Source organism: Oncorhynchus keta, unplaced genomic scaffold (genome assembly GCF_023373465.1).
Source record: "Oncorhynchus keta strain PuntledgeMale-10-30-2019 unplaced genomic scaffold, Oket_V2 Un_contig_1805_pilon_pilon, whole genome shotgun sequence".
Taxonomy (NCBI): Eukaryota; Metazoa; Chordata; class Actinopteri; order Salmoniformes; family Salmonidae; genus Oncorhynchus; species Oncorhynchus keta.
This window is the reverse complement of record NW_026280722.1, coordinates 184,354-209,808: the sequence shown is the minus strand read 5'-3', so window position 1 is coordinate 209,808 and position 25,455 is coordinate 184,354.

Here is a 25,455-nt window from a genome sequence, read left to right as displayed (position 1 = left end):
GTATCTGTATGTTTCACGTCATAACATAATATCTACAGTAGTATCTGTATGTTCCACATCATAACATAATATCTACAGTAGTATCTGTATGTTCCACATCATAACATAATATCTACAGTAGTATCTGTATGTTCCACATCATAACATAATACCTACAGTAGTATCTGTATGTTCCACATCATAACATAATATCTACAGTAGTATCTGTATGTTCCACATCATAATATAATATCTACAGTAGTATCTGTATGTTTCACGTCATAACATAATATCTACAGTAGTATCTGTATGTTTCACGTCATAACATAATATCTACAGTAGTATCTGTATGTTTCACATCATAACATAATATCTACAGTAGTATCTGTATGTTCCACATCATAACATAATATCTACAGTAGTATCTGTATGTTCCACATCATAACATAATATCTACAGTAGTATCTGTATGTTTCACATCATAACATAATATCTACAGTAGTATCTGTATGTTCCACATCATAACATAATATCTACAGTAGTATCTGTATGTTCCACATCATAACATAATATCTACAGTAGTATCTGTATGTTTCACATCATAACATAATATCTACAGTAGTATCTGTATGTTCCACATCATAACATAATATCTACAGTAGTATCTGTATGTTCCACATCATAATATAATATCTACAGTAGTATCTGTATGTTTCACGTCATAACATAATATCTACAGTAGTATCTGTATGTTTCACGTCATAACATAATACCTACAGTAGTATCTGTATGTTTCACATCATAACATAATATCTACAGTAGTATCTGTATGTTCCACATCATAACATAATATCTACAGTAGTATCTGTATGTTTCACGTCATAACATAATATCTACAGTAGTATCTGTATGTTTCACGTCATAACATAATATCTACAGTAGTATCTGTATGTTTCATGTCATAACATAATATCTACAGTAGTATCTGTATGTTTCACATCATAACATAATATCTACAGTAGTATCACTACTATGTTTCACAGACATGTCAATGATGCTAACACTGTTGTAGATACCTGATGTTCTCAGCTAAATACACTACTGTTATCACAGACATGTCAGATGATGCTAACACTGCTGGTAGATACCTAGAGGGATGTTCTCAGCTTCAATACACTACTGTTATCACAGACATGACACATGATGCTAACACTGCTGGCAGATACCCAGAGGGATGTTCTCAGTTTAAATACACTACTGTTATCACAGACATGTCACATGATGCTAACACTGCTGGTAGATACCCAGAGGGATGTTCTCAGTTTAAATACACTACTGTTATCACAGACATGTCACATGATGCTAACACTGCTGGTAGATACCCAGAGGGATGTTCTCAGTTTAAATACACTACTGTTATCACAGACATGTCACATGATGCTAACACTGCTGGTAGATACCCAGAGGGATGTTCTCAGTTTAAATACACTACTGTTATCACAGACATGTCACATGATGCTAACACTGCTGGTAGATACCCAGGCCCATATTTGTAGCTGTGCCATAACAGTTTTTCTAATACATACAGTACACATATTGAGATGAGAGAGAAAGAGAGAGGTGGGAGAAAAAGGAGACAGAGAGTGAGGAGAGAGGGAGAGCGATATGGAGGATAGAAGGGGGAGAGAGGGAGAAAGAGTGTGAGGAGAGGGAGAGTAAGGAGAGAGGGAGGAGAGAGAGTGTGAGGAGAGAGGGAGTGAGCGGGGGAGGAGAGAGAGAGTGCGTGGTGAGAGAGAGAGGGAGAGAGAGGGAGGAGAGAGGGAGGGAGAGCGATAGGGAGGACAGAGGGAAGAGAGGGAGAGAGAGGCATAAGAGAGAGAGGAGAGAGAGAGTGGGGAGAGAGGTAGAGAGATAGGGAGAGAGGGAGAGAGAGAGAGAGAGGGAGAGAGAGAGAGAGATTAGACCCAACCAAATCATGAGAAAACAAAAAGATAATTACTTAACACATTGGGAAAAGAATTAACAAAAAAACAGAGCAAACTAGAATGCTATTTGGCCCTACACAGAGAGTACACAGCGGCAGAATACCTGACCACTGTGACTGAGACAAAATTAAGGAAAGCTTTGACTATGTAAAGCCCGCCGTAGGCAGACATGGCTCAAGAGAAGACAGGCTCACTGCTCACTGCCCACAAAATGAGGTGGAAACTGAGCTGCACTTCCTAACCTCCTGCCCAATGTATGACCATATTAGAGAGACATATTTCCCCCAGATCACACAGATCCACAAAGAATTTGAAAACAAATCCAATTTTGAAAAACTCCCATATCTACTGGGTGAAATTCCACAGTGTGCCATCACAGCAGCAAGATTTGTGACCTGTTTCCACGAGAAAAGGGCAACCAGTTAAGAACAAACACCATTGTAAATACAACCCATATTTATGCTTATTTATTTTATCTTGTGTCCTTTAACTATTTGTACATTGTATATATATATATATATATAATATATACATTTATAATGTTTGTAATGTCTTTACTGTTTTGAAACTTCTGTATGTGTAATGTTTACTGTTAATTTTAGTTGTTTTTCACTTTATATATTCACTTTATGTATGTGTGTTGTATGTTGTCTACCTCACTTGCTTTGGCAATGTTAACACATGTTTCCCATGCCAATAAAGCCCTTGAATTGAATTGAATTGAGAGAGAGAGAGAGAGAGAACAGATACATAAATAGACTGATAAGGAGAATGAGAGATAATCAACTTCATGGCTGTTTATCTAATACAGAGTGCACAGCGAGTCGACAGCTGGAGACGGAGAGAGAGAAGAAATGAATCTGAGTGAGATCAGGGCAGTTCAGGGTCTATCTGAACTAATTCATGGAGCAGCTCTGTTTTTGTTTCTCCAACACCTCCGTAATTAGGTATATGAATTACTCTGCTGATGGCCAGAGGAGGGCTTTATAAACCTCCAGGAAGACTGTCTCTGGCTGCTTGGCTGATATATTTATGAGAGCAAGCAAATGCTAACACTATTGATGTTTCCATAATCACCTTCTCTGGGTTGAAGGGCTAGTCATGAGTGACTGCAAGGGAGTGCTAAGATTGCATCCCAAATGGCACCCTATTCCCTATTTAGTGCACTAGTTTGACCAGGGCCAACAGTTATGGACTGTATGGGAAATAGGGTGCCATTTGGGATGCACCCTAAATGTATCTAACAGATTGTGTAATGGAAGAATGTGGAGAATCTTAGTTGGATAGAGATCAGCCTTGGGCTTAAGTATGACAGTGTTGTAAATTCTCAGACATAAACACATGGACAGAGATGGAAATGTTTTCAACAGGATCTCACTGTTTTACCCAATTTTACTTAAGATTCTGACGTTTATCCATCCTCCAAATGTCACATTTCGTGCTGTTTTGGACACCCTTTCTTCCTTTTCCTGCCCACTGCCTTCCTGCAAGCTCCACCTCCTCCTTCCTGCAAGCTCCACCTCCTTTTCTGCAAGCTCCACCTCCTCCTTTCTGCAAGCTCCACCTCCTCCTTTCTGCAAGCTCCACCTCCTCCTTTCTGCAAGCTCCACCTCCTCCTTTCTGCAAGCTCCACTCCACCTCCTCCTTTCTGCAAGCTCCACCTCCTCCCTTTCTGCAAGCTCCACCTCCTCCTTTCTGCAAGCTCCACCTCCTCCTTTCTGCAAGCTCCACCTCCTCCTTTCTGCAAGCTCCACCTCCTCCTTTCTGCAAGCTCCACCTCCTCCTTTCTGCAAGCTCCACCTCCTCCTTTCTGCAAGCTCCACCTCCTCCTTTCTGCAAGCTCCACCTCCTCCTTTCTGCAAGCTCCACCTCCTCCTTTCTGCAAGCTCCACCTCCTCCTTTCTGCAAGCTCCACCTCCTCCTTTCTGCAAGCTCCACCTCCTCCTTTCTGCAAGCTCCACCTGCATTCATTCTGAATGGTCCAATTAAGGGATAAGGTTTGGGATAGGGTTAAATAAATAAATAGTTACATCACTGGGATTGAACACGCCACCCTCGGAGCCGGAGATAAACCCAAGCCAACTTGATTGTGGTCTCGCTCACCGTTGCCCCTAGTGGCTAGTTTTAAAGCCATCTTCCAACATCCTCAGGACATGCATTTCAAAGTGAATCTTGAGCAACCTTGCTGAAAATTTTAGGGGTAAGGTGGATTAATAACTGAGTTACAGTGGTTTTGTTTGAGTGACTTCATTACCTAGTTTTACCTGAGTGCCAATCAAGGTCAGTTTATTTACCCAGGGAAGGCAAATATACATACTGCTCCAGTAACTACTCAGGCTTTGTGTATTAGGGGTGTGTGTGTATGTGTGTGTGTGTATGTGTGTTGCAGGTGCCAAGGAGTATTCCCTCTGCAGTACTCCAGAGCAAAGCAAGCCAACATCAGCTGGATTGAGAATGACAATCCTGACAGCATTATAGCCGCACACTCATGAACCTACACACACACAAGCACACACAGAGTCTGTCAGTCAAACGCACGCACAGTCACACACTCAGTCACACAAACACACACACACGCACCCCTAATCTGCATCCCCAGGATTTGTGTCCAAACTACTAGTCTATAGGCTGTGGTCTCTCTGTTTGTTGTCCGTAACCGAGCTCAGACTTTAAATAAACATGGCTTGATAAGCCAGGGTCCAGACCGTGAACTTTAGCCCTTCCTAGTTCCGATTGGGGTCCTCGGAATGAGGTTTACCAGGTGACGCTGTCTACATCCCAAATGCCCCCCTATTCCCTATATAGTATAGTGCACTAACTTTTGACCAGGACCCATAGAGCTCCCATCAAAAGTAATGCACTATGTAGGAATAGGAGGCCATTGGGAGGAAAAGGATAGCCCCAAATTAATTAAGAACATTTCTGGGGATGGGGAGGTTGGTAAACATTTGGAGTGGATGAGGGGTGTTGGTAGGAAATTTACTCTGTCCAGAGTGTCCTGACCTAGAGGTGACTAGGTTAAGAGGGACATGGTGACCTAGAGGTGACTACGTTAAGAGAGACATGGTAACGAGAGGATCAGCTCTTCAGATTTTTTTCCCCCAGCGATGGACCACCATAGGATCCTTCTCCTTAATCTCGCTTCTCTGCATTCTATGCAATCTTTGACATTTAATTTATTATCTTTAAATATATCCATTGATTTCCTTTTTGTAGTTTGATTTTTCATAAAGCAATACATACTGAAGATGTCATGATTTATTATAGTTTTTTTACCCATATTGTAGCGACTTTAACCCAACAATTGCAACCTTGCCAAGAGGTTCAGACCTGGTGTAAAGGTTAAAGTATTGGCAGTCACTGGACCCAGGCTTTATATCCCGGTCTTGGCTACACCCAAAATTGCTACATTGGTGTCAGAAGTGGGATGGCGCCCATGAGGCCATCAGAGAGGTGTGTAAAGTTGAAGTCGGAAGTTTACATACACCTTAGCCAAATACATTTAAACTCAGTTTTCACAATTCCTGACATTTAATCCTGGTAAAAATTCCCTGTTTTAGGTCAGTTAGCATCACCACTTTATGTTAAGAATGTGAAATGTCAGAATAATAGTAGAGAGAATGATTTATTGCAGCTTATATTTCTTTCATTACATTCCCAGTGGGTCAGAAGTTTATATTTACATTGCCTTTAAATTGTTTAACTTGATTCAAACGTTTTGGGTAGCCTTCCACTTCCCACAATAAGTTGTAGCTTCCCACAATAAGTTGGGTAGCCTTCCACGAGCTTCCCACAATAAGTTGGGTAGCCTTCCACGAGCTTCCCACAATAAGTTGGGTAGCCTTCCACGAGCTTCCCACAATAAGTTGGGTAGCCCTTCCACAATAAGTTGGGTAGCCTTCCACGAGCTTCCCACAATAAGTTGGGTAGCCTTCCACGAGCTTCCCACAATAAGTTGGGTAGCCTTCCACGAGCTTCCCACAATAAGTTGGGTAGCCTTCCACGAGCTTCCCACAATAAGTTGGGTAGCCTTCCACGAGTTGGGTAGCTTTCCCACAATAAGTTGGGTAGCCTTCCACGAGCTTCCCACAATAAGTTGGGTAGCCTTCCACGAGCTTCCACAATAAGTTGGGTAGCCTTCCACGAGCTTCCCACAATAAGTTGGGTAGCCTTCCACAATAAGAGTAGCTTCCCCACAATAAGTTGGGTAGCCTTCCACGAGCTTCCACAATAAGTTGGGTAGCCTTCCACCAGCTTCCCACAATAAGTTGGGTAGCCTTCCACGAGCTTCCCACAATAAGTTGGGTAGCCTTCCACGAGTTGGGTAGCTTCCCACACATAAGTTGGGTAGCCTTCCACGAGCTTCCACAATAAGTTGGGTAGCCTTCACGATCCCACTTCCCACAATAAGTTGGGTAGCCTTCCAGCTTCCCACAATAAGTTGGGTAGCCTTCCACGAGCTTCCCACAATAAGTTGGGTAGCCTTCCACGAGCTTCCCACAATAAGTTGGGTGAATTTTGGCCCATTCCTCCTGACAGAGTGTCACGTTCGTCATAAGAATGAGTGGACCAAGGTGCAGCGTGAGTACAGTTCCACATATTTATTACAGTGAAACTTCAAAACAACAAAGAATTAACGAACGTGCAGTATGTAGAGTACATAGGAACAAAACAAAACAATATCCCACAACGCAGATGGGAAAAGGGACACACTAAGTATGATCCCCAATTAGAGGCAACGATTATCAGCTGCCTCCAATTGGGAACCATACACACACAACAACACAGAAACACAACACCTAGAAACCCCCCCTAGTCACACCCTGGAAGCTCTGGAAGCGACGCCCTGGAAGCTCCGGGCCGTGGACCGTCACTGGAGGTTCTGGGCTGTAGACCGTCGCTGGAGACTCAGGGCTGGTGACACACTCTTCAGGGCGAGTGCGGGGAGTCGGCACAGGACGTACCGGACTGGGGAGGCGCACTGGAGGCCTGATGCGTGCTGTGCCGGCTCCCGCACTCGCCCTGAAGAGTGTGTCACGCTCCATGACCAGAGCCTTCTTCTAAGCCGGTGCCCAGTCCAGGTACGGCGTCCAGTCCCGCTCCATGGCCGGAGCCTTCCTCTGCGCCGGTGCCCAGTCCAGGCACGGCGTCCAGTCCCGCTCCATGACCGGAGCCTTCTTCTGCGCCGGTGCCCAGTCCAGGCACGGCGTCCAGTCCCGCTCCATGGCCGGAGCCTTCCTCTGCGCCGGTGCCCAGTCCAGGCACGGCGTCCAGTCCCGCTCCATGACCGGTTCTTCTTCTGCGCCGGTGCCCAGTCCAGCCACGCCGTCCAGTCCCGCTCCATGACCGGTTCTTCTTCTGTGCCGGTGCCCAGTCCAGGCACGGCATCCAGTCCCGCTCCATGACCGGAGCCTTCCTCTGAGCCGGTGCTCAGTCCAGCCACGCCGTCCAGTCCCGCTCCATGACCGGAGCCTTCTTCTGTGCCGGCGCCCAGTCCAGGCACGGCGTCCAGTCCCGCTCCATGACCGGAGCCTTCCTCTGCGCCGGTGCCCAGTCCAGTCACGGCGTCCAGTCCCGCTCCATGACCGGAGCCTTCTTCTGCGCCGATGCCCAGTCCAGGTACGGCGTCCAGTCCCGCTCCATGGCCGGTTCCTTCCTCTGCGCCGGTGCCCAGTCCAGGCACGGCGTCCAGTCCCGCTCCATGACCGGAGCCTTTCATCTACACCGGTGCCCTGTCCAGGCACGGCGTCCAGTCCCGCTCCATGACCGGAGCCTTCTTCTGAGCCGGTGCCCAGTCCAGCCACGGCGTCCAGTCCCGCTCCATGACCGGAGCCTTCTTCTGCGCCGGTGCCCAGTCCAGGCACGGCGTCCAGTCCCGCTCCATAGCCGGAGATTGACAGTCTCTTGACCCTGCATCGAGTAGGGGTCTTGACTACCCCCTGAAATCCGTATAATATAGTTTGTCATAAATGTACATTTCAGTAATTTAGTAGATGCTCTTATCCAGAGCGACTTAACTGCTGTTCTGCATCTATTGCAGCGTCAGCGGCTGGCCGTTACTTTCCTTCAGTTATATGTAATACTAAAACACTGCTTGTTAAAAATGACTTCATGGAAAACAGGAGAATGTCACCTTTAGCATTACAGTGAAAAAATAATAGTTTACATCAAGTTGTGATTTTGGATGGAAGCAGAATCTCCAAAAACAGCTGATTTCCTCATGAAAGTTATCTACAATGTCCCCTTACAGTATATCTCCAATTTTTGTAAAGTCAAAGACAACCAAACATTCTGTAATTAAACATCAGTGGTGTATTTAGTCAAATATCAGGCCCAAAACACTTATTTTTCTAATGGCCCCATAGTCTATGTGCAGTAATATGTGTTTAGTAACAACATAGTAAAAGCTGTATATGTGAACATACTACTAATGCAGCAGCGTAGCTGGGTTTCTATTATATTATTCCAGATAGTAGCAGTTGGTATTAAGCTCAGGTGGTCATGGTTAGCTTAGCGTAAACAACTGTTTCTGTTTGCCAGTGGGATCAACTCTGTGAAATGCAGTTTGTGATGTGTGGTCCAAGCATTAGTTTAAAAAGTGGTACTTAAAGTTACTACTTTGTGTGTGTGTGTGTGTGTGTGTGTGTGTGTGTGTGTGTGTGTGTGTGTGTGTGTGTGTGTGTGTGTGTGTGTGTGTGTGTGTGTGTGTGTGTGTGTGTGTGTGTGTGTGTGTGTGTGTCTGTGTGTGTGTGTGTGTGTGTGCGTCATATCCCTTAAGGAACAAGAGAAGTGCTCATGACTCTCTGCCTCTTACCATACTTTAGCCTTCATTCCATTGGGATGTATTTATTTGTGGAAGTTAAGTATGTTACCGTCAGCCTACTCTAACGTATTCTTCCTCTCTCTCAAATTGGTTTTACACACAGTCTCACGTAAAAAATGGTTTCCAAGTGAGTGCCAAAGCAAATTCGGGAAAATAAAGTGAGAATATGTCCTTATTTAAAGAATAACGAAGGTCCTTGGCTTATTTGTAATGAAACTCGCTTGTTCCAGCCCGGGCCGGCCCTTCGCCCCTTTCTGAGGCGTCTTTGTAGGCCAGCAAATGTCCGACAAAACCACAAATTATCATTGGAGCAAGGCAGGCCTCATGCCTCCCCAGTGTGGCCAAGGACGCCTCCCCTGAAGGTCAGGATTTACTGCATCTGTCCAAATAAACATGTCAAAGCGCTGCAGCGGACAGAGAGAGAGAGGGAGAGAGGAGTGGAGGGTGAGCACACTTCACGGAGAGTAAGGGAGTCAGATCCTACACCTTAATGTGTGTGTGTGTGTGTGTGTGTGTGTGTGTGTGTGTGTGTGTGTGTGTGTGTGTGTGTGTGTGTGTGTGTGTGTGTGTGTGTGTGTGTGTGTGTGTGTGTGTGTGTGTGTGTGTGTGTGTGTGTGTGTGTGTGTGTGTGTGTGTCAATCTGTGTCTTTGAGAGGGAGTGAGGTAGGGTTTCTGCTGTTGCCATGCTCTGGGATTAGGGATTCAGGACTATGACCACACACCAGCAATAAGACTAGCTTTTCAATAAAGTATGTCCTGGTTAGAATGAACAGTTATAAATACATGTTGCTGTTAGAATGAACAGCTATAAATACATGTTGCTGTTAGAATGAACAGTTATAAATACATGTTGCTGTTAGAATGAACAGCTATAAATACATGTTGCTGTTAGAATGAACAGTTATAAATACATGTTGCTGTTAGAATGAACAGTTATAAATACATGTTGCTGTTAGAATGAACAGTTATAAATACATGTTGCTGTTAGAATGAACAGTTATAAATACATGTTGCTGTTAGAATGAACAGTTATAAATACATGTTGCTGTTAGAATGAACAGCTATAAATACATGTTGCTGTTAGAATGAACAGTTATAAATACATGTTGCTGTTAGAATGAACAGTTATAAATACATGTTGCTGTTAGAATGAACAGTTATAAATACATGTTGCTGTTAGAATGAACAGCTATAAATACATGTTGCTGTTAGAATGAACAGCTATAAATACATGTTGCTGTTAGAATGAACAGTTATAAATACATGTTGCTGTTAGAATGAACAGTTATAAATACATGTTGCTGGTTAGAATGAACAGTTATAAATACATGTTGCTGTTAGAATGAACAGCTATAAATACATGTTGCTGTTAGAATGAATAGTTATATATACATGTTGCTGTTAGAATGAACAGTTATAAATACATGTTGCTGTTAGAATGAACAGTTATATATACATGTTGCTGTTAGAATGAACAGCTATAAATACATGTTGCTGTTAGAATGAACAGCTATAAATACATGTTGCTGTTAGAATGAACAGCTATAAATACATGTTGCTGTTAGAATGAACAGCTATAAATACATGTTGCTGTTAGAATGAACAGTTATAAATACATGTTGCTGTTAGAATGAATAGTTATAAATACATGTTGCTGGTTAGAATGAACAGTTATAAATACATGTTGCTGTTAGAATGAATAGTTATAAATACATGTTGCTGGTTAGAATGAACAGTTATAAATACACGTTGCTGTTAGAATGAACAGTTATAAATACATGTTGCTGTTAGAATGAACAGTTATAAATACATGTTGCTGTTAGAATGAACAGCTATAAATACATGTTGCTGGTTAGAATGAACAGTTATAAATACATGTTGCTGTTAGAATGAACAGTTATAAATACATGTTGCTGTTAGAATGAACAGCTATAAATACATGTTGCTGGTTAGAATGAACAGCTATAAATACATGTTGCTGTTAGAATGAACAGCTATAAATACATGTTGCTGTTAGAATGAACAGCTATAAATACATGTTGCTGGTTAGAATGAACAGCTATAAATACATGTTGCTGTTAGAATGAACAGTTATAAATACATGTTGCTGGTTAGAATGAACAGTTATAAATACATGTTGCTGTTAGAATGAACAGTTATAAATACATGTTGCTGTTAGAATGAACAGTTATATATACACATGTTGATGTTAGAATGAACAGCTATAAATACATGTTGCTGGTTAGAATGAACAGTTATAAATACATGTTGATGTTAGAATGAACAGTTATATATACATGTTGATGTTAGAATGAACAGTTATAAATACATGTTGCTGGTTAGAATGAACAGTTATAAATACATGTTGCTGTTAGAATGAACAGTTATAAATACATGTTGCTGTTAGAATGAACAGTTATAAATACATGTTGCTGTTAGAATGAACAGCTATAAATACATGTTGCAGTTAGAATGAACAGTTATAAATACATGTTGCAGTTAGAATGAACAGCTATAAATACATGTTGCAGTTAGAATGAACAGTTATAAATACATGTTGCTGGTTAGAATGAACAGTTATAAATACATGTTGCTGTTAGAATGAACAGTTATAAATACATGTTGCAGTTAAAATGAACAGCTATAAATACATGTTGCTGGTTAGAATGAACAGTTATAAATACATGTTGCTGTTAGAATGAACAGCTATAAATACATGTTGCTGTTAGAATGAACAGTTATAAATACATGTTGCTGTTAGAATGAACAGTTATAAATACATGTTGCTGGTTAGAATGAACAGTTATAAATACATGTTGCTGGTTAGAATGAACAGCTATAAATACATGTTGCAGTTAGAATGAACAGCTATAAATACATGTTGCTGGTTAGAATGAACAGTTATAAATACATGTTGCTGGTTAGAATGAACAGTTATAAATACATGTTGCTGGTTAGAATGAACAGTTATAAATACATGTTGCTGGTTAGAATGAACAGCTATAAATACATGTTGCAGTTAGAATGAACAGCTATAAATACATGTTGCTGGTTAGAATGAACAGTTATAAATACATGTTGCTGGTTAGAATGAACAGTTATAAATACATGTTGCTGTTAGAATGAACAGCTATAAATACATGTTGCAGTTAGAATGAACAGTTATAAATACATGTTGCAGTTAGAATGAACAGCTATAAATACATGTTGCTGTTAGAATGAACAGTTATAAATACATGTTGCTGTTAGAATGAACAGCATGTTGCAGTTAAATAACAGCTATAAATACATGTTGCTGTTAGAATGAACAGCTATAAATACATGTTGCTGGTTAGAATGAACAGTTATAAATACATGTTGCTGTTAGAATGAACAGTTATAAATACATGTTGCTGTTAGAATGAACAGTTATAAATACATGTTGCTGTTAGAATGAACAGTTATAAATACATGTTGCTGTTAGAATGAACAGTTATAAATACATGTTGCTGTTAGAATGAACAGTTATAAATACATGTTGCTGTTAGAATGAACAGCTATAAATACATGTTGCTGTTAGAATGAACAGTTATAAATACATGTTGCTGTTAGAATGAACAGTTATAAATACATGTTGCTGTTAGAATGAACAGCTATAAATACATGTTGCTGTTAGAATGAACAGTTATAAATACATGTTGCTGTTAGAATGAACAGTTATAAATACATGTTGCTGTTAGAATGAACAGTTATAAATACATGTTGCTGTTAGAATGAACAGTTATAAATACATGTTGCTGTTAGAATGAACAGTTATAAATACATGTTGCTGTTAGAATGAACAGTTATAAATACATGTTGCTGTTAGAATGAACAGTTATAAATACATGTTGCTGTTAGAATGAACAGTTATAAATACATGTTGCTGTTAGAATGAACAGTTATAAATACATGTTGCTGGTTAGAATGAACAGTTATAAATACATGTTGCTGTTAGAATGAACAGTTATAAATACATGTTGCTGTTAGAATGAACAGTTATAAATACATGTTGCTGTTAGAATGAACAGCTATAAATACATGTTGCTGGTTAGAATGAACAGTTATAAATACATGTTGCTGTTAGAATGAACAGTTATAAATACATGTTGCTGTTAGAATGAACAGTTATAAATACATGTTGCTGTTAGAATGAACAGTTATAAATACATGTTGCTGTTAGAATGAATAGCTATAAATACATGTTGCTGTTAGAATGAACAGTTATAAATACATGTTGCTGTTAGAATGAACAGTTATAAATACATGTTGCAGTTAGAATGAACAGCTATAAATACATGTTGCTGTTAGAATGAACAGTTATAAATACATTTTGCAGTTAAAATGAACAGCTATAAATACATGTTGCAGTTAGAATGAACAGCTATAAATACATGTTGCTGTTAGAATGAACAGTTATAAATACATGTTGCAGTTAAAATGAACAGTATAAATACATGTTGCTGTTAGAATGAACAGTTATAAATACATGTTGCTGTTAGAATGAACAGTTATAAATACATGTTGCTGGTTAGAATGAACAGTTATAAATACACGTTGCTGTTAGAATGAACAGTTATAAATACATGTTGCTGGTTAGAATGAATAGTTATAAATACACGTTGCTGTTAGAATGAACAGTTATAAATACATGTTGCTGTTAGAATGAACAGTTATAAATACATGTTGCTGTTAGAATGAACAGTTATAAATACATGTTGCTGTTAGAATGAACAGTTATAAATACATGTTGCTGTTAGAATGAACAGTTATAAATACATGTTGCTGTTAGAATGAACAGTTAAATACATGTTGCTGTTAGAATGAACAGTTATAAATACATGTTGCTGTTAGAATGAACAGTTATAAATACATGTTGCTGTTAGAATGAACAGTTATAAATACATGTTGCTGTTAGAATGAACAGTTATAAATACATGTTGCTGTTAGAATGAACAGTTATAAATACATGTTGCTGTTAGAATGAATAGTTATAAATACATGTTGCTGTTAGAATGAATAGTTATAAATACATGTTGCTGTTAGAATGAACAGTTATAAATACATGTTGCTGTTAGAATGAATAGTTATAAATACATGTTGCTGTTAGAATGAATAGTTATAAATACATGTTGCTGTTAGAATGAATAGTTATAAATACATGTTGCTGTTAGAATGAATAGTTATATATACATGTTGCTGTTAGAATGAATAGTTATATATACATGTTGCTGTTAGAATGAACAGTTATAAATACATGTTGCTGTTAGAATGAACAGTTATAAATACATGTTGCTGTTAGAATGAACAGTTATAAATACATGTTGCTGTTAGAATGAATAGTTATAAATACATGTTGCTGTTAGAATGAATAGTTATAAATACATGTTGCTGTTAGAATGAACAGTTATATATACATGTTGCTGTTAGAATGAATAGTTATAAATACATGTTGCTGTTAGAATGAATAGTTATAAATACATGTTGCTGTTAGAATGAATAGTTATATATACATGTTGATGTTAGAATGAACAGCTATATATACATGTTGCTGTTAGAATGAATAGTTATAAATACATGTTGCTGTTAGAATGAATAGTTATAAATACATGTTGCTGTTAGAATGAATAGTTATATATACATGTTGCTGTTAGAATGAACAGTTATAAATACATGTTGCTGTTAGAATGAACAGTTATAAATACATGTTGCTGTTAGAATGAATAGTTATAAATACATGTTGCTGTTAGAATGAACAGTTATAAATACATGTTGCTGTTAGAATGAACAGTTATAAATACATGTTGCTGTTAGAATGAACAGCTATAAATACATGTTGCTGTTAGAATGAATAGTTATAAATACATGTTGCTGTTAGAATGAACAGTTATAAATACATGTTGCTGTTAGAATGAACAGCTATAAATACATGTTGCTGTTAGAATGAATAGTTATAAATACATGTTGCTGTTAGAATGAACAGTTATAAATACATGTTGCTGTTAGAATGAACAGTTATAAATACATGTTGCTGTTAGAATGAACAGTTATAAATACATGTTGCTGTTAGAATGAATAGTTATAAATACATGTTGCTGTTAGAATGAACAGTTATAAATACATGTTGCTGTTAGAATGAATAGTTATAAATACATGTTGCTGTTAGAATGAATAGTTATAAATACATGTTGCTGTTAGAATGAATAGTTATAATACATGTTGCTGTTAGAATGAACAGTTATATATACATGTTGCTGTTAGAATGAATAGTTATAAATACATGTTGCTGTTAGAATGAACAGTTATAAATACATGTTGCTGTTAGAATGAACAGTTATAAATACATGTTGCTGTTAGAATGAATAGTTATATATACATGTTGCTGTTAGAATGAACAGTTATAAATACATGTTGCTGTTAGAATGAACAGTTATAAATACATGTTGCTGTTAGAATGAACAGTTATAAATACATGTTGCTGTTAGAATGAACAGCTATAAATACATGTTGCTGTTAGAATGAACAGTTATAAATACATGTTGCTGTTAGAATGAATAGTTATAAATACATGTTGCTGTTAGAATGAACAGTTATAAATACATGTTGCTGTTAGAATGAACAGCTATAAATACATGTTGCTGTTAGAATGAATAGTTATAAATACATGTTGCTGTTAGAATGAACAGTTATAAATACATGTTGCTGTTAGAATGAACAGTTATAAATACATGTTGCTGTTAGAATGAATAGTTATATATACATGTTGCTGTTAGAATGAACAGTTATATATACATGTTGCTGTTAGAATGAACAGTTATAAATACATGTTGCTGTTAGAATGAACAGTTATAAATACATGTTGCTGTTAGAATGAACAGCTATAAATACATGTTGCTGTTAGAATGAATAGTTATAAATACATGTTGCTGTTAGAATGAACAGTTATAAATACATGTTGCTGTTAGAATGAATAGTTATATATACATGTTGCTGTTAGAATGAACAGTTATATATACATGTTGCTGTTAGAATGAATAGTTATAAATACATGTTGCTGTTAGAATGAACAGTTATAAATACATGTTGCTGTTAGAATGAATAGTTATAAATACATGTTGCTGTTAGAATGAATAGAATACATGAGAATGAATAGTTATAAATACATGTTGCTGTTAGAATGAATAGTTATATATACATGTTGCTGTTAGAATGAATAGTTATAAATACATGTTGCTGTTAGAATGAATAGTTATATATACATGTTGCTGTTAGAATGAATAGTTATAAATACATGTTGCTGTTAGAATGAATAGTTATATATACATGTTGCTGTTAGAATGAATAGTTATAAATACATGTTGCTGTTAGAATGAACAGTTATAATACATGTTGCTGTTAGAATGAATAGTTATATATACATGTTGCTGTTAGAATGAATAGTTATAAATACATGTTGCTGTTAGAATGAACAGTTATAAATACATGTTGCTGTTAGAATGAATAGTTATAAATACATGTTGCTGTTAGAATGAATAGTTATAAATACATGTTGCTGTTAGAATGAACAGTTATAAATACATGTTGCTGTTAGAATGAATAGTTATATATACATGTTGCTGTTAGAATGAATAGTTATAAATACATGTTGCTGTTAGAATGAATAGTTATATATACATGTTGCTGTTAGAATGAACAGTTATAAATACATGTTGCTGTTAGAATGAACAGTTATAAATACATGTTGCTGTTAGAATGAACAGTTATAAATACATGTTGCTGTTAGAATGAACAGTTATAAATACATGTTGCTGTTAGAATGAATAGTTATATATACATGTTGCTGTTAGAATGAACAGTTATAAATACATGTTGCTGTTAGAATGAATAGTTATATATACATGTTGCTATAAATACATGTTGCTGTTAGAATGAATAGTTATATATACATGTTGCTGTTAGAATGAATAGTTATAAATACATGTTGCTGTTAGAATGAACAGTTATAAATACATGTTGCTGTTAGAATGAATAGTTATAAATACATGTTGCTGTTAGAATGAACAGTTATATATACATGTTGCTGTTAGAATGAACAGTTATATATACATGTTGCTGTTAGAATGAATAGTTATAAATACATGTTGCTGTTAGAATGAACAGTTATAAATACATGTTGCTGTTAGAATGAATAGTTATAAATACATGTTGCTGTTAGAATGAACAGTTATATATACATGTTGCTGTTAGAATGAACAGTTATAAATACATGTTGCAGTTATAAATACATGTTGCTGTTAGAATGAACAGTTATAAATACATGTTGCTGTTAGAATGAATAGTTATAAATACATGTTGCTGTTAGAATGAATAGTTATATATACATGTTGCTGTTAGAATGAACAGTTATAAATACATGTTGCTGTTAGAATGAACAGTTATAAATACATGTTGCTGTTAGAATGAACAGTTATAAATACATGTTGCTGTTAGAATGAATAGTTATATATACATGTTGCTGTTAGAATGAATAGTTATATATACATGTTGCTGTTAGAATGAACAGTTATAAATACATGTTGCTGTTAGAATGAACAGTTATAAATACATGTTGCTGTTAGAATGAACAGTTATAAATACATGTTGCTGTTAGAATGAATAGTTATATATACATGTTGCTGTTAGAATGAATAGTTATATATACATGTTGCTGTTAGAATGAATAGTTATATATACATGTTGCTGTTAGAATGAACAGTTATAAATACATGTTGCTGTTAGAATGAATAGTTATATATACATGTTGCTGTTAGAATGAATAGTTATATATACATGTTGCTGTTAGAATGAATAGTTATATATACATGTTGCTGTTAGAATGAATAGTTATATATACATGTTGCTGTTAGAATGAACAGTTATAAATACATGTTGCTGTTAGAATGAACAGTTATAAATACATGTTGCTGTTAGAATGAACAGTTATAAATACATGTTGCTGTTAGAATGAATAGTTATATATACATGTTGCTGTTAGAATGAATAGTTATATATACATGTTGCTGTTAGAATGAACAGTTATAAACATGTTGCTGTTAGAATGAATAGTTATAAATACATGTTGCTGTTAGAATGAATAGTTATATATACATGTTGCTGTTAGAATGAATAGTTATAAATACATGTTGCTGTTAGAATGAATAGTTATAAATACATGTTGCTGTTAGAATGAATAGTTATAAATACATGTTGCTGTTAGAATGAATAGTTATATATACATGTTGCTGTTAGAATGAACAGTTATATATACATGTTGCTGTTAGAATGAACAGTTATAAATACATGTTGCTGTTAGAATGAATAGTTATATATACATGTTGCTGTTAGAATGAATAGTTATATATACATGTTGCTGTTAGAATGAATAGTTATATATACATGTTGCTGTTAGAATGAACAGCTATAAATACATGTTGCTGTTAGAATGAATAGTTATATATACATGTTGCTGTTAGAATGAATAGTTATAAATACATGTTGCTGTTAGAATGAACAGTTATAAATACATGTTGCTGTTAGAATGAATAGTTATATATACATGTTGATGTTAGAATGAACAGCTATATATACATGTTGCTGTTAGAATGAATAGTTATAAATACATGTTGCTGTTAGAATGAACAGTTATATATACATGTTGCTGTTAGAATGAATAGTTATAAATACATGTTGCTGTTAGAATGAATAGTTATAAATACATGTTGCTGTTAGAATGAATAGTTATATATACATGTTGATGTTAGAATGAACAGCTATATATACATGTTGCTGTTAGAATGAACAGTTAGTTATAATATACATGTTGCTGTTAGAATGAATAGTTATATATACATGTTGCTGTTAGAATGAATAGTTATATATACATGTTGCTGTTAGAATGAATAGTTATATATACATGTTGCTGTTAGAATGAACAGTATATATACATGAAATGAATAGTTATAAATACATGTTGCTGTTAGAATGAATGTTATATATACATGTTGCTGTTAGAATGAATAGTTATATATACTTGTTGCTGTTAGAATGAACAGTTATAAATACATGTTGCTGTTAGAATGAATAGTTATAAATACATGTTGCTGTTAGAATGAATAGTTATATATACATGTTGCTGTTAGAATGAATAGTTATATATACATGTTGCTGTTAGAATGAACAGTTATATATACATGTTGCTGTTAGAATGAATAGTTATATATACATGTTGCTGTTAGAATGAATAGTTACAGTTATAAATTATATATACATGTTGCTGTTAGAATGAATAGTTATATAATACATGTTGCTGTTAGAATGAATAGTTATAAATACATGTTGCTGTTAGAATGAACAGTTATAAATACATGTTGCTGTTAGAATGAATAGTTATAAATACATGTTGCTGTTAGAATGAACAGTTATAAATACATGTTGCTGTTAGAATGAATAGTTATATATACATGTTGCTGTTAGAATGAATAGTTATAAATACATGTTAGAATGAATAGTTATATATACATGTTGCTGTTAGAATGAATAGTTATATATACATGTTGCTGTTAGAATGAATAGTTATATATACATGTTGCTGTTAGAATGAATAGTTATATATACATGTTGCTGTTAGAATGAACAGTTATATATACATGTTGCTGTTAGAATGAATAGTTATATATACATGTTGCTGTTAGAATGAATAGTTATATATACATGTTGCTGTTAGAATGAACAGTTATATATACATGTTGCTGTTAGAATGAACAGTTATATATACATGTTGCTGTTAGAATGAATAGTTATAAATACATGTTGCTGTTAGAATGAATAGTTATAAATACATGTTGATGTTAGAATGAATAGTTATATATACATGTTGATGTTAGAATGAATAGTTATAAATACATGTTGCTGTTAGAATGAACAGTTATAAATACATGTTGCTGTTAGAATGAATAGTTATAAATACATGTTGATGTTAGAATGAATAGTTATATATACATGTTGCTGTTAGAATGAATAGTTATATATACATGTTGCTGTTAGAATGAACAGCTATAAATACATGTTGCTGTTAGAATGAATAGTTATATATACGTGTTGCTGTTAGAATGAATAGTTATAAATACATGTTGCTGTTAGAATGAATAGTTATATATACGTGTTGCTGTTAGAATGAATAGTTATATATACATGTTGCTGTTAGAATGAATAGTTATAAATACATGTTGCTGTTAGAATGAACAGTTATAAATACATGTTGCTGTTAGAATGAATAGTTATATATACATGTTGATGTTAGAATGAACAGCTATATATACATGTTGCTGTTAGAATGAATAGTTATATATACATGTTTAGAATGAATAGTTATAAATACTGTTAGAATGAATAGTTATAAATACATGTTGCTGTTAGAATGAATAGTTATAAATACATGTTGCTGTTAGAATGAATAGTTATAAATACATGTTGCTGTTAGAATGAATAGTTATATATACATGTTGCTGTTAGAATGAACAGTTATATATACATGTTGCTGTTAGAATGAACAGTTATAAATACATGTTGCTGTTAGAATGAATAGTTATAAATACATGTTGCTGTTAGAATGAATAGTTATATATACATGTTGCTGTTAGAATGAATAGTTATATATACATGTTGCTGTTAGAATGAATAGTTATATATACATGTTGCTGTTAGAATGAATAGTTATATATACATGTTGCTGTTAGAATGAATAGTTATATATACATGTTGCTGTTAGAATGAATAGTTATATATACATGTTGCTGTTAGAATGAACAGTTATATACATGTTGCTGTTAGAATGAATAGTTATATATACATGTTGCTGTTAGAATGAATAGTTATATATACATGTTGCTGTTAGAATGAACAGTTATATATACATGTTGCTGTTAGAATGAATAGTTATATATACATGTTGCTGTTAGAATGAATAGTTATAATAGTTACATGTTGCTGTTAGAATGAATAGTTATATATACATGTTGCTGTTAGAATGACAGTTATATATACATGTTGCTGTTAGAATGAATAGTTATAAATACATGTTGCTGTTAGAATGAATAGTTATATATACATGTTGCTGTTAGAATGAATAGTTATGTTGCTGTTAGAATGAACAGTTATAATACATGTTGCTGTTAGAATGAATAGTTATATATACATGTTGCTGTTAGAATGAATAGTTATATATACATGTTGCTGTTAGAATGAATAGTTATATATACATGTTGCTGTTAGAATGAATAGTTATATATACATGTTGCTGTTAGAATGAATAGTTATATATACATGTTGCTGTTAGAATGAATAGTTATAAATACATGTTGCTGTTAGAATGAACAGTTATAAATACATGTTGCTGTTAGAATAAATACATGAATAACAGTTATATATACATGTTGCTGTTAGAATGAATAGTTATATATACATGTTGCTGTTAGAATGAATAGTTATATATACATGTTGCTGTTAGAATGAATAGTTATATATACATGTTGCTGTTAGAATGAATAGTTATATATACATGTTGCTGTTAGAATGAATAGTTATATATACATGTTGCTGTTAGAATGAATAGTTATATATACATGTTGCTGTTAGAATGAATAGAATAGTTATATATACATGTTGCTGTTAGAATGAATAGTTATATATACATGTTGCTGTTAGAATGAACAGTTATATATACATGTTGCTGTTAGAATGAATAGTATATATACATGTTGCTGTTAGAATGAATAGTTATATATACATGTTGCTGTTAGAATGAACAGTTATATATACATGTTGCTGTTAGAATGAATAGTTATATATACATGTTGCTGTTAGAATGAATAGTTATATATACATGTTGCTGTTAGAATGAATAGTTATATATACATGTTGCTGTTAGAATGAATAGTTATATATACATGTTGCTGTTAGAATGAATAGTTATATATACATGTTGCTGTTAGAATGAATAGTTATATATACATGTTGCTGTTAGAATGAATAGTTATATATACATGTTGCTGTTAGAATGAATAGTTATATATACATGTTGCTGTTAGAATGAATAGTTATATATACATGTTGCTGTTAGAATGAATAGTTATATATACATGTTGCTGTTAGAATGAATAGTTATATATTATAAATCATGTTGCTGTTAGAATGAATAGTTATATATACATGTTGCTGTTAGAATGAATAGTTATATATACATGTTGCTGTTAGAATTAGAATGAATAGTTATATATACATGTTGCTGTTAGAATGAATAGTTATATATACATGTTGCTGTTAGAATGAACAGTTATAAATACATGTTGCTGTTAGAATGAATAGTTATATATACATGTTGCTGTTAGAATGAATAGTTATATATACATGTTGCTGTTAGAATGAATAGTTATATATACATGTTGCTGTTAGAATGAATAGTTATATATACATGTTGCTGTTAGAATGAATAGTTATATATACATGTTGCTGTTAGAATGAATAGTTATATATACATGTTGCTGTTAGAATGAATAGTTATAAATACATGTTGCTGTTAGAATGAATAGTTATATATACATGTTGCTGTTAGAATGAATAGTTATATATACATGTTGCTGTTAGAATGAATAGTTATAAATACATGTTGCTGTTAGAATGAATAGTTATATATACATGTTGCTGTTAGAATGAATAGTTATATATACATGTTGCTGTTAGAATGAATAGTTATATATACATGTTGCTGTTAGAATGAATAGTTATATATACATGTTGCTGTTAGAATGAATAGTTATATATACATGTTGCTGTTAGAATGAATAGTTATATATACATGTTGCTGTTAGAATGAATAGTTATATATACATGTTGCTGTTAGAATGAATAGTTATATATACATGTTGCTGTTAGAATGAATAGTTATATATACATGTTGCTGTTAGAATGAATAGTTATATATACATGTTGCTGTTAGAATGAATAGTTATATATACATGTTGCTGTTAGAATGAATAGTTATATATACATGTTGCTGTTAGAATGAATAGTTATATATACATGTTGCTGTTAGAATGAATAGTTATATATACATGTTGCTGTTAGAATGAACAGTTATATATACATGTTGCTGTTAGAATGAATAGTTATATATACATGTTGCTGTTAGAATGAATAGTTATATATACATGTTGCTGTTAGAATGAATAGTTATATATACATGTTGCTGTTAGAATGAATAGTTATATATACATGTTGCTGTTAGAATGAATAGTTATATATACATGTTGCTGTTAGAATGAATAGTTATATATACATGTTGCTGTTAGAATGAATAGTTATATATACATGTTGCTGTTAGAATGAATAGTTATATATACATGTTGCTGTTAGAATGAACAGTTATATATACATGTTGCTGTTAGAATGAATAGTTATATATACATGTTGCTGTTAGAATGAATAGTTATATATACATGTTGCTGTTTGAATAGTTATATATACATGTTGCTGTTAGAATGAATAGTTATATATACATGTTGCTGTTAGAATGAACAGTTATATATACATGTTGCTGTTAGAATGAATAGTTATATATACATGTTGCTGTTAGAATGAACAGTTATATATACATGTTGCTGTTAGAATGAATAGTTATATATACATGTTGCTGTTAGAATGAATAGTTATATATACATGTTGCTGTTAGAATGAATAGTTATATATACATGTTGCTGTTAGAATGAACAGTTATATATACATGTTGCTGTTAGAATGAATAGTTATATATACATGTTGCTGTTAGAATGAATAGTTATATATACATGTTGCTGTTAGAATGAATAGTTATATATACATGCTGTTAGAATGAACAGTTATATATACATGTTGCTGTTAGAATGAATAGTTATATATACATGTTGCTGTTAGAATGAATAGTTATATATACATGTTGCTGTTAGAATGAATAGTTATATATACATGTTGCTGTTAGAATGAATAGTTATATATACATGTTGCTGTTAGAATGAATAGTTATATATACATGTTGCTGTTAGAATGAATAGTTATATATACATGTTGCTGTTAGAATGAATAGTTATATATACATGTTGCTGTTAGAATGAATAGTTATATATACATGTTGCTGTTAGAATGAATAGTTATATATACATGTTGCTGTTAGAATGAACAGTTATATATACATGTTGCTGTTAGAATGAATAGTTATATATACATGTTGCTGTTAGAATGAATAGTTATAAATACATGTTGCTGTTAGAATGAATAGTTATATATACATGTTGCTGTTAGAATGAATAGTTATATATACATGTTGCTGTTAGAATGAATAGTTATATATACATGTTGCTGTTAGAATGAATAGTTATATATACATGTTGCTGTTAGAATGAATAGTTATATATACATGTTGCTGTTAGAATGAATAGTTATATATACATGTTGCTGTTAGAATGAATAGTTATATATACATGTTGCTGTTAGAATGAATAGTTATATATACATGTTGCTGTTAGAATGAATAGTTATATATACATGTTGCTGTTAGAATGAATAGTAGTATATATACATGTTGCTGTTAGAATGAATAGTTATATATACATGTTGCTGTTAGAATGAATAGTTATAAATACATGTTGCTGTTAGAATGAATAGTTATATATACATGTTGCTGTTAGAATGAACAGTTATAAATACATGTTGCTGTTAGAATGAATAGTTATATATACATGTTGCTGTTAGAATGAATAGTTATATATACATGTTGCTGTTAGAATGAATAGTTATAAATACATGTTGCTGTTAGAATGAATAGTTATATATACATGTTGCTGTTAGAATGAATAGTTATAAATACATGTTGCTGTTAGAATGAATAGTTATATATACATGTTGCTGTTAGAATGAATAGTTATATATACATGTTGCTGTTAGAATGAATAGTTATATATACATGTTGCTGTTAGAATGAATAGTTATATATACATGTTGCTGTTAGAATGAATAGTTATATATACATGTTGCTGTTAGAATGAATAGTTATAAATACATGTTGCTGTTAGAATGAACAGTTATATATACATGTTGCTGTTAGAATGAATAGTTATATATACATGTTGCTGTTAGAATGAATAGTTATATATACATGTTGCTGTTAGAATGAACAGCTATAAATACATGTTGCTGTTAGAATGAATAGTTATATATACATGTTGCTGTTAGAATGAATAGTTATAAATACATGTTGCTGTTAGAATGAACAGTTATAAATACATGTTGCTGTTAGAATGAATAGTTATATATACATGTTGATGTTAGAATGAATAGTTATATATACATGTTGCTGTTAGAATGAATAGTTATATATACATGTTGCTGTTAGAATGAATAGTTATATATACATGTTGCTGTTAGAATGAATAGCTATATATACATGTTGCTGTTAGAATGAACAGTTATATATACATGTTGCTGTTAGAATGAATAGTTATATATACATGTTGCTGTTAGAATGAATAGTTATATATACATGTTGCTGTTAGAATGAATAGTTATATATACATGTTGCTGTTA